Source organism: Aphelocoma coerulescens, chromosome 3 (assembly GCF_041296385.1).
Source record: "Aphelocoma coerulescens isolate FSJ_1873_10779 chromosome 3, UR_Acoe_1.0, whole genome shotgun sequence".
In the NCBI taxonomy this organism is placed as follows: domain Eukaryota; kingdom Metazoa; phylum Chordata; class Aves; order Passeriformes; family Corvidae; genus Aphelocoma; species Aphelocoma coerulescens.
In genome coordinates, this window is record NC_091016.1 from 115,311,815 (window position 1) to 115,320,689 (window position 8,875).

General features: G+C 40.3%; 1 long non-coding RNA gene across 1 annotated transcript; it reads right to left on the reverse strand.

The window, feature by feature from the left end:
- Window positions 1–2,083: 2,083 nt before the first annotated feature.
- LOC138107413 (uncharacterized) lies at window positions 2,084–5,877 on the reverse strand. The gene is made up of 3 exons (XR_011149504.1): window positions 5,844–5,877; window positions 5,001–5,103; window positions 2,084–4,870 (listed from the first exon to the last, which is right to left on the reverse strand). It is a non-coding gene; the product is annotated as an uncharacterized lncRNA (long non-coding RNA).
- Between the last annotated feature and the right edge of the window lie 2,998 nt (window positions 5,878–8,875).

Sequence of the window (8,875 nt, forward strand, 5' to 3'; positions counted from 1 at the left end):
TAACATTTTTAGATACATCTTTTTTTAATAAAAATTATTTACGCATTTCTGGAACCCATGTTCTGCTACTTGTTTATAGAAGTGTTATCAAAATATTGGTCCACATTTCCTGTATTATGAGGTTAAGACTCCTCTGTTCACACAAACACACACAAGCACAATGGTGAGTTCAGCAGTGAACCTCTGACAGCAAGTATACAACGACAACTGAAAGCACACTGAGATTTACTTAGGCAAAGTTTTATGTGAGGGCTAGTAGGAATCATAACACTGTTGGTCAAAAAAACAGCTCACAAGAAAAATAAATGGCTTGAAATGTATTTGCATGTCTAATTTTTTTATTTTTTTTTACGTAGTACCTTAACCTGAAGAAAAGAAGCAATGCATCAAATTTTCCCCCACAAATTGGATCATCCAATTACAAAGAACACCACCACATTTCTTTCCAAAGACCTTTGCATGCCCTGCACTGAGCAGTGAGCAAATTTAACTCCCTACCAAACTGGAAGTACCTGACCAACTCCCTCCCACACCTCCAGTCCCATGAGATTTCTGCTGTCTCTATTTTCTCCATTTTGTAAATCCTTTAAACATAAAGACAGAAATGAGGAAACAAGCCCAAGGATGTCAGGAGAACGGGGGGAAGGGTGGGTTTAACAGGTTTTTGAGCCAGGCACATGTTAGTGCATGGTTCACATTACAGGCCAGTGTGTTCAGAGCAGACCACCACACCACGCAGGTGGAAGTGTGTCTGGGAGCCATTGAAGTTGGAACACTGAGAATTTTCCCAGTGTATCACAATTACAGAAACACCTGTGCTAAACAACTTTGTGCCAGTCTGCTGTGAAAATTTGGTGTTCAACAGCCCCCAAAATTTCTAATTTCTTACTTGCTGAGGGGTGGTCTCATGTGACACATTGTGATCACTGGTTTCAAAGCTATGAAATGGATTCTTTTTCACACCTTCCTTTTATATTTGTGCTTACCAATTCAGAAGGCTTTCTGTTTTCAAATACAGCATGATGTGTACTTAAAGACAGGTAAAACTTAGATTAAAAAAATATGAAAGGGAAAGGTCTTGTACTGGATTAAACATATTTAGACCAGCTGAAAATATTAATTCCAGGGGTAGAAGCAAAAGTGTAGCTCAAAACTGATCTAGTATTCCCTAAGGAATTGAATGTGGGAACGGAGGGGAAAACTAGCCACTTTCTAAAGATAATATTCCTTATTTTATAAAAGAACAGAAAGTGACCTCTGTGCCAACTAGGGTACTTTTAGGTATACAATAAATTGCACTAACAGGACTGCAGCAATTGATACCTGGAATGTGACAGAAATTAGAAGAAAAATGTCTCTGAGATGCAGTATTCACAGAAGTTGCTCCTAAATGTGTGAACAAATACAGCTTACTTGTCACCTGTCCCCTCTCACTTCTGTTAAGCGCCATAGCCAAGTCTTACTATTACTGTAACTAAAAAAGGATTATTTGATGAACTGCTGAATTCCATCAATAGATTATGTCTGACTGTTGCTGATATTAGAGAATCTGCTCTGGTATTTGTCTCACTAATTTTAGCAGTTTAAGGGTTAGGTGCCTGCAGCGAAATATGAACATTTCTCCAAACCTCAAGGAATCAGAAATAACCTTCAGAGGACAGTCTATCCTGTATCGCCACCACTGTCTGAAAGCTGGTGTGCATCACCATCCAAAAAGACTTATAACTATTTCTCCACTGCCTACACAACGGACTTTAGTAACCAATTTAAACCAAATGTCTAATATTTGAATGGTTAAAATCAGGTGCTAAGGATTCTACTGTCAATAATGTTGATGGGTCAGAATTTATAGCAGTGACAAGTTTCTTGGAGGTATTTTTTGGCTTCTCCTCCAAACCTGTTCTTTACTGTGGTAGTCCTTAGCTGACAGGTGGTTAGCAAAGCCCACAGTCTACTTTTGGGATTAACCCTGATCTTTTCCATCTATGGACAACCAGTACAATTTTGCTCAATAACAGATTCATGAAGACAGGAACAGCTTTTCTAAAAAGCTTTATTTTTCTAAAATAAATGATGCTGAGAATATATCTGGGGCAAAATCAAAGTATTTGGCTTGCTTGCTTAACATTCCTCTCAAAAAGGGGATCTGATTATTTTTGCTGTATTTACAATTACATATTCGGTCAAATGGAATCCAGATGTCAATAAATGCCCAAATATAGAGTAAAGAAGGAAAAGGTAGCAGAAGTGGAAAATTCTACTAGTGGTGATCATTGCTCATTCAATCAAGATTTAAGCTAAATTTCTGTTCTTAGTTTAGAGTATATGCAAAATCCATGCAATAATTAAACTCTGAAAGATCTAAAATGTGACATACTCAGATGAATCCATCCATTCTTTTCAGAATGGTGTTTTTAGGTATTCTCAAACTGGGACAGGGGTGTTGGATATTCTCTGTGTCAAAGATCTGTTTACCTTCCAAGTTTTAGGAAGGCAAAACATCTGTTTAATCAAAATTTTCAAACTGTTTATCACTCACTGTTCCCTGAGTAACTGCTCATAGCTACATGCAAGAAATACACTCCACACAAACAGAGCTGAGTTTCCAAAGATTCCCACTCTGGTCAAAATGTGACCAATGTTTACCAAATCACTTCATCTCAAAAGAGACCATTCCATAGCAAGTTTTGTGCCAGATTTTCTGCACATAAAAATGACCACAAGTCCCGTTTTTCCTATTGACATTTTCCATTTATAACAACAAAGTATTTGGCTCTTCATCCTCCTCCTCAAGCTATCTTGATGAAGGCTGTTCTTAAAAGACAGATTTTTTTAGTTATTCTTTTTATGGGAAAAAATAATGGCTTTGTGGGATTGTTTTGAGTTTTGAGTTTTGTAGTTTTGTTATTCTCAAGAATTGCTGGAACATTTTTTACATAGATTTTCACCCAAAAAAATTGCTTACAAACAGAAACTATGAATACAAATGTTGGGAATGGATAGTGATCAATTAAGAAAACTATGAGCAAATTAAAAAGAGGATAGAATGGAAAAGTTATGCAACTTTAATTATATTTGCCATTGCTCTTCCAGCTACCAGTATCACTAAATAAAAGTAAATTATGAATCTTTTTAACATTAATTTGTATGATTGCTTCACATTGTTATTGTTTGGCTCAATGAAATAAATAATAAATATAGAAGAATCAGTTTCTCTTTGAAATATTGGTTATTTCAAACCAGCATATTATTAATCCAAGAATATTGAGCCAATAAGGAAATTAATTTGACATTTAGCATCATTAGATTCACAATATCCATTTGGCTTATAAACATTCCAGAAATGTTCTAAAGGATTGTTAGGATACAATATATGAAAGGGGACATAACAGCAGATTGAATGAATCATGGTAGGAAGATGCACAAAAGGACAAATGAAATCTAAATATGCTTTAATGCTAACTTTTCCTCCCCTTGTATATTACATTCTAATTTATAGGATTAACTTGAAGAAAAAAACCGTCATGAAATGCTTCATATTCTCTGCCCATAGCAGCAGGATTGAAACTAGATGGTCTTTAAGGTCCCTTCCAACTCAAAACATTCTCTGATACTATGACTATGTGAAATGAAAATTCTAGATAAAATATAAGAAAATAAAAACTACTTTAAGGTACATGGAAGCAAAAAAATAATTATCAAGGACAGCAAAAAGAGCAAGTTTTTTTTATCCTTTTCCTACATAGGAGTATGGTTGGGTTTCTGTCTATAGTTTCAAGGACAACAAACACTCAAACTTATGTAGAGGACTGAAGGGTGTTCCCTCACCTCCCTCAGTGTAAGGACAGGGTCAGTGAAATTGCTGTAGGGTAAAAACAGAGTTGCAAGTGGAAGAGAAAGAACCCAAAGCTGCAGAAAGAATCACTCATGCAACCTTCAGTGCAGAATCACAGCTTAAAATAATGGCAATCTAAGTTGTTGCCAAAAAAGGAAAAAAAGACAAGGAAAAACAAGGAGAAAAAAAAAAAAGAAAAAAGAAAGTGGGGGGAAAAAAAGAAAAAAGAAAAAAAGAAAAGGGGAAAAAATAAGAAGCAGGTAGTGTGATTGCATCTCCTCGAGTAAATACTGGAGGCCAGCCCGTGGCAGGGGGCCAAAAGGACGTGGCATGACTCACACTCTCACCACATCAGCATTGCTGCAGCCAGATCACTCAGGCAGCTCCCCAGACCTTGCCAGGCACTGTGCAGGAGCTGCTTGCTGGCCAGGGCCGAAACCATGCCCAAAATTGTGCTCACAATTTTACAGCACACCCTGGCCATGTTTCACTCACCAGTACTGACACTGCCACAGGGAACTCATTTGAGGGGGAGTGTTGGAGGAAGGCTTGCACAGAGAAAACCAATGCTGTGACTGTATGGGGAGCTTTGCCTGTGAGTTTTTGTTATTCAGCTGAAAGGCCAACTTCCAGGGCAAAGCTGAACACATTTCAATAGAAGATCAAGTCTCACAAAGGGTTGCCCGAGTTCTTACTGTCTAATAAAGAGTCAGCAAATTTATGTTGTAGTAAAAACAATTGGGAGTAAAATTCCTTTAAAAAAATACTCCATTCATCTGACTACAAAGTGAGTTGCAATAAATACAGTATTGAGAAACAGAGCAGCTTAGCAGGGTTTTAAGTAGTCTCTGCATTCTCGCTGCTGCTCCCACACATGCACACACACACAGGCTGCCACACTCTCGTCGTCGTGCTGCTAAAAGCAAACAGTGGGTATGACGGACAAACATTGCAAGCACAGATGTGTCCATTATAACCAGCGTGAGCCATGCTCATGAGGAGTGCTGTCACTTCTGAAAATCCAAGTGTGTCCGGCTGTGAAAAAGCAGTGGGGTGTGAGAACAAAAGAAAGAGATGTTGTGATTAAGGCAGGGCTAATGGTTCATTAACAATATCCAAGGCCTAGCTCTACAGCTTAGAAGTTAAGGATATATTTCAAAATTACCTTTTTCTTTTTTTTTTCCTTGTTGTTGTTGCTGCTCATTTCTTTTCTCTGCCTTTTGAAAAGGATTTGTAGCTTCCTTTCTTGCCCTTTCGTCTGATGGCTCCTAAAATATGAAGCAAATGAAAACATAGATCTAGTGAAAACAGTATTTTTTTTCTGATCTCTTTTCAACTCTCTCTCTGATGTGTGAGTCTAAGGCCAGGATGGGGGGGAGAGGCTGCATTCCTTGGCTCAGTGATGGCCCTGCCCCAGCTTTTAGGGGTCCTGCTTGGCAATCAGAGGGCTTGTGTCTTCACTGATAAATGAAGAAGGCCAATGAGTGGACATTGGTGCAGTAGGGCTGCTGTCAGATGTCCAGGGACAGTTCACAAATTAGCATATGCCAAAAACCTTAGGTCAGCTAGGCTTTGGAACAGGTTGCCTGGACAAGTTGTGCACTATCCATTCTTGGAGGTTTTCAATCCTATCACAGAATCATAAAACGGTTTGTGTTGAAAGGGACCTTAAAGATCATCTCATTCCAACACCCTGCCATATATACAGAGACCTCTCACTAGACCAGGTTGCTCAAAACCCCATCCAACCCAGTCTTGAACACTTCTAGGTATGGGGCATTCACAACTCCTCTACAACCTGTCCCCATGCCCCACTACCCTCACAGGGAAGAACTTTTCCTAAAATCTAAACTAAACCTGCCCTCTGTTATGGCAGTGCAAGGAGCTGCAGCCCCCCGACCCCTGAGGACAACACCAGTAACAAGCTGTGGTGGCCGGGCCTTGAGGTTTAGCCACCCACTGTAGTTAGGGTGAGAACCCACATTCCCCCTTTCAGTTATTTACATACCTTTATACGAATGGTTTATGCTTTCCCCTCCCTGTTTTATGTGTTTGTTAATATTCATTTCCCTTAGTTAATATGTAATAGTTCTAGAAGGTTCTGTAGTACTCGACACCCCATTGGTTCCTTCCCCTCCTATGTGCTGTTCCCATTGGTTCACTCACTGTTAACCCCGCCTACTTGCCCATATCTCATTGGCTGTAGTCCCTTTCCCAGCTTTCCCATCCCCACTATAAAATCCGTGGACCCTGTCAAAAATTCAGCTCTTTGTCTTCTCTGCCCCATTGTCTGATGAGCTTTCTCTGTGGAACCTATACAGAGAGTTCCCCCCCACCCCCCCCCCCCCCCCGTCTCTCTCTGTCTCTCTCTGTCTCTCTCTGTCTCTCTCTGTCTCTCTCTATCTCTCTCTGTCTCTCTCTCTGTCTCTCTGTCTCTCTGTCTGTCTCTCTGTCTGTCTGTCTGTCTCTCTCTCTCTCTCTCTCTCTCTCCTTCTTCGCCTCTGCCTGTGCTTTTGTGTGTGTGTATGTCCCTGCCGTAGTGCAGTTGGTCCGTGGCTACACCTCCAGGTTCTCTTTGGGCTAGCACTCAAACCCGACACTCTGTGAGGTGGAGAGCTGAGGTGGCTTGCTTCTGAAAGTCCTTGTTTCAATCCGTAAATAGAATAAGTCATTTCATCAACTACATATAAATCACTAAAATTTGGTGAGAAGTATCCCAGTCTTGTATCCTGTCCCTTTTTTTGCCTACTGAGGTTCAAGATTTCCAGTGTCCTGGGATGCTCCTGGAGGCCAAGGGACATCCAAAGGATACCTTGTGCAGAGACCTGTTATAAGATATATAGGCCATGCTTGTACTAGCAAATAAAATGAGGAGAAGGTGCTAGCTAAAGCAGTAAACAGCAACTGCCTGTACTCTTTAGCTTTTAACACTCTCTCTGTCATGGCTGTAGCTCCTGCCAGATGCCACTCTGAGACATAAATCTTGGCAACATTTCGGGACTACCTTTTTTGGGCAAAGACAGAAAGCCAAACTGTGTGATTGTGAGCTGTGCTGTCCTACAGATTGGAGACAATCTGTAACAGGCTGTCCTGCTACCCTAACCATAGCCAGTGGACAGTCCTGAGCAAAACTGGTAGGAGTGTAATCCTTTCATGATCACCACACTTCAGTTTATAAAACCTGTTTTATTTTCCTAATAACTAAATGACCTTCCTGTGTTAGCTTCATGACTGGAGATTAATACACTCTGGGATCACTGCCCAGTCACTTCTGCCAACACAGGAGCCATTCCAGGAGACATGTTCCTCCGACTCTCTGGTTAGATTTCAGTATATTTCAATTTTCCATTTGTAGATTATAATTTTTTCCAGCCCATGGTGTTCTGCTAATGTGCTAGATCTATTGGAAAGAAGAATCAGCAGCATTTTCCCATGCTAATTCATCTGCCACTGTGGCAGTATCTAAATGTCCACTTGAAATCTCCCTGGATAAATAAATCTTCCCTTACTGTAGTTAGCTGTGCAGTAGTGTATTCTTTACATAATCCTGCTTTAGATGTTTAGCAGTAAGGTTGATTATTAGAGAAAGAAATCTGTAATGAAACTGTACGGTACATATTTAGCATCAAAAAACTGATCACAAATGGTAACAATGCATCATTATGAATCTGATCCTGCCAATCCTTCATATATTTTCAACTTCAAGTTCCTGTGGGAATGCCTACAAGTTTATTTTAAGACACAAATTAATAACAGATACGGGCAGCAAATACACAGGCACTTCCCAGGCATGACTGGAGGCCACCGCCACCCTCTCAGCTGAGCAGATCCCTTTAAACTGTGAAGACGACACTGCTCAGTTTAAAGCACAAAAACCACAAAGTGGTACATCGGGTTAGAATATCTCTAGACTTGGCTGGATAGGAGGCAGAGGCTTACTGAGCATACTCCCCTTCCCTTTTTCTACTTCAAATGCTTTTTTACCAAATATATGAGTATTTGTATCAGTGGATCAGACAATTTTGGGATGCTAGTGGCATGGAAATCCTGCAAAATTATGATCTGAATCAACAGCTCAGAAAGCATTCACTTCAATTGCAGTAATGATGTTAATTATAACTAAATTATTTATACAAGAGGTTCATCAGTTGTGATCTGTGCACCTTTAAATTTTTTTGCCAGTGTTAGCATGCAGTTCTCCTTTCTCTTATGTAAGTGCCTCACTGATCCCATGAGAAAGTGTTACGCTGCCAGAGTAAGGAGCTGTGGCTGACACTGCCTTGGCATAGAAATAAAACTGGCAGTGACTCTGGGGCTGCTGTCACTGATGCACCACTCTAAAGCCTGCAAGAACTGCTCTTTTCAGACCAGCACTAGCACAGGTGTGCAGCAGGAGAAAGCAAGGTCCATGGGACAGGGACAGCAGCACTGGCCTGCACACCAGAAGGATGTCAGGAGCCTGGGGAGGTTTGTCAGGATGGGTTACAGCTAAACAAAGGAATATATGTGAGTTAGAGGGTTAAATGAGCTTGACAGAAAGATTGGCTGGGTGAGTGACATGGGACTGGATCCTTTGGGGACCATAAAGAAGACATGGAGGTTGGAAGTCAGGAGACCAGGAGCTGCTTCTGAGGGAAGTCCTCAGACAAACTCGGTTTAAGAAAAACCTGGTTTATTTCACAGACTTCCTACCACCACTGTAAGCAAATCAGAGCACCAATCCTGTGGATGCTCAGCTACAAATCAAGGAGAGATCTTGCTGCCAGAGTGGGGACTGACATGAGTGACATTAAACATATACATACGGTTTGGGTGCTACTGTGATATGCATAATAAATAATGACATGCATAAAAACAAACGTACCTTTTAGCGGCCTTATGCCATCTATATTTGTAGATCCACAGCCATAAACGTTATAAATATAGCTGAAATCATCCCATATATCTTGAATGCAGCTATTCCAGGATGCCATAAAACACACTGAAAAATGTGAATTGATTACATAAGCAGCTTTTTTAATGAATAAGGTCTATAGATTT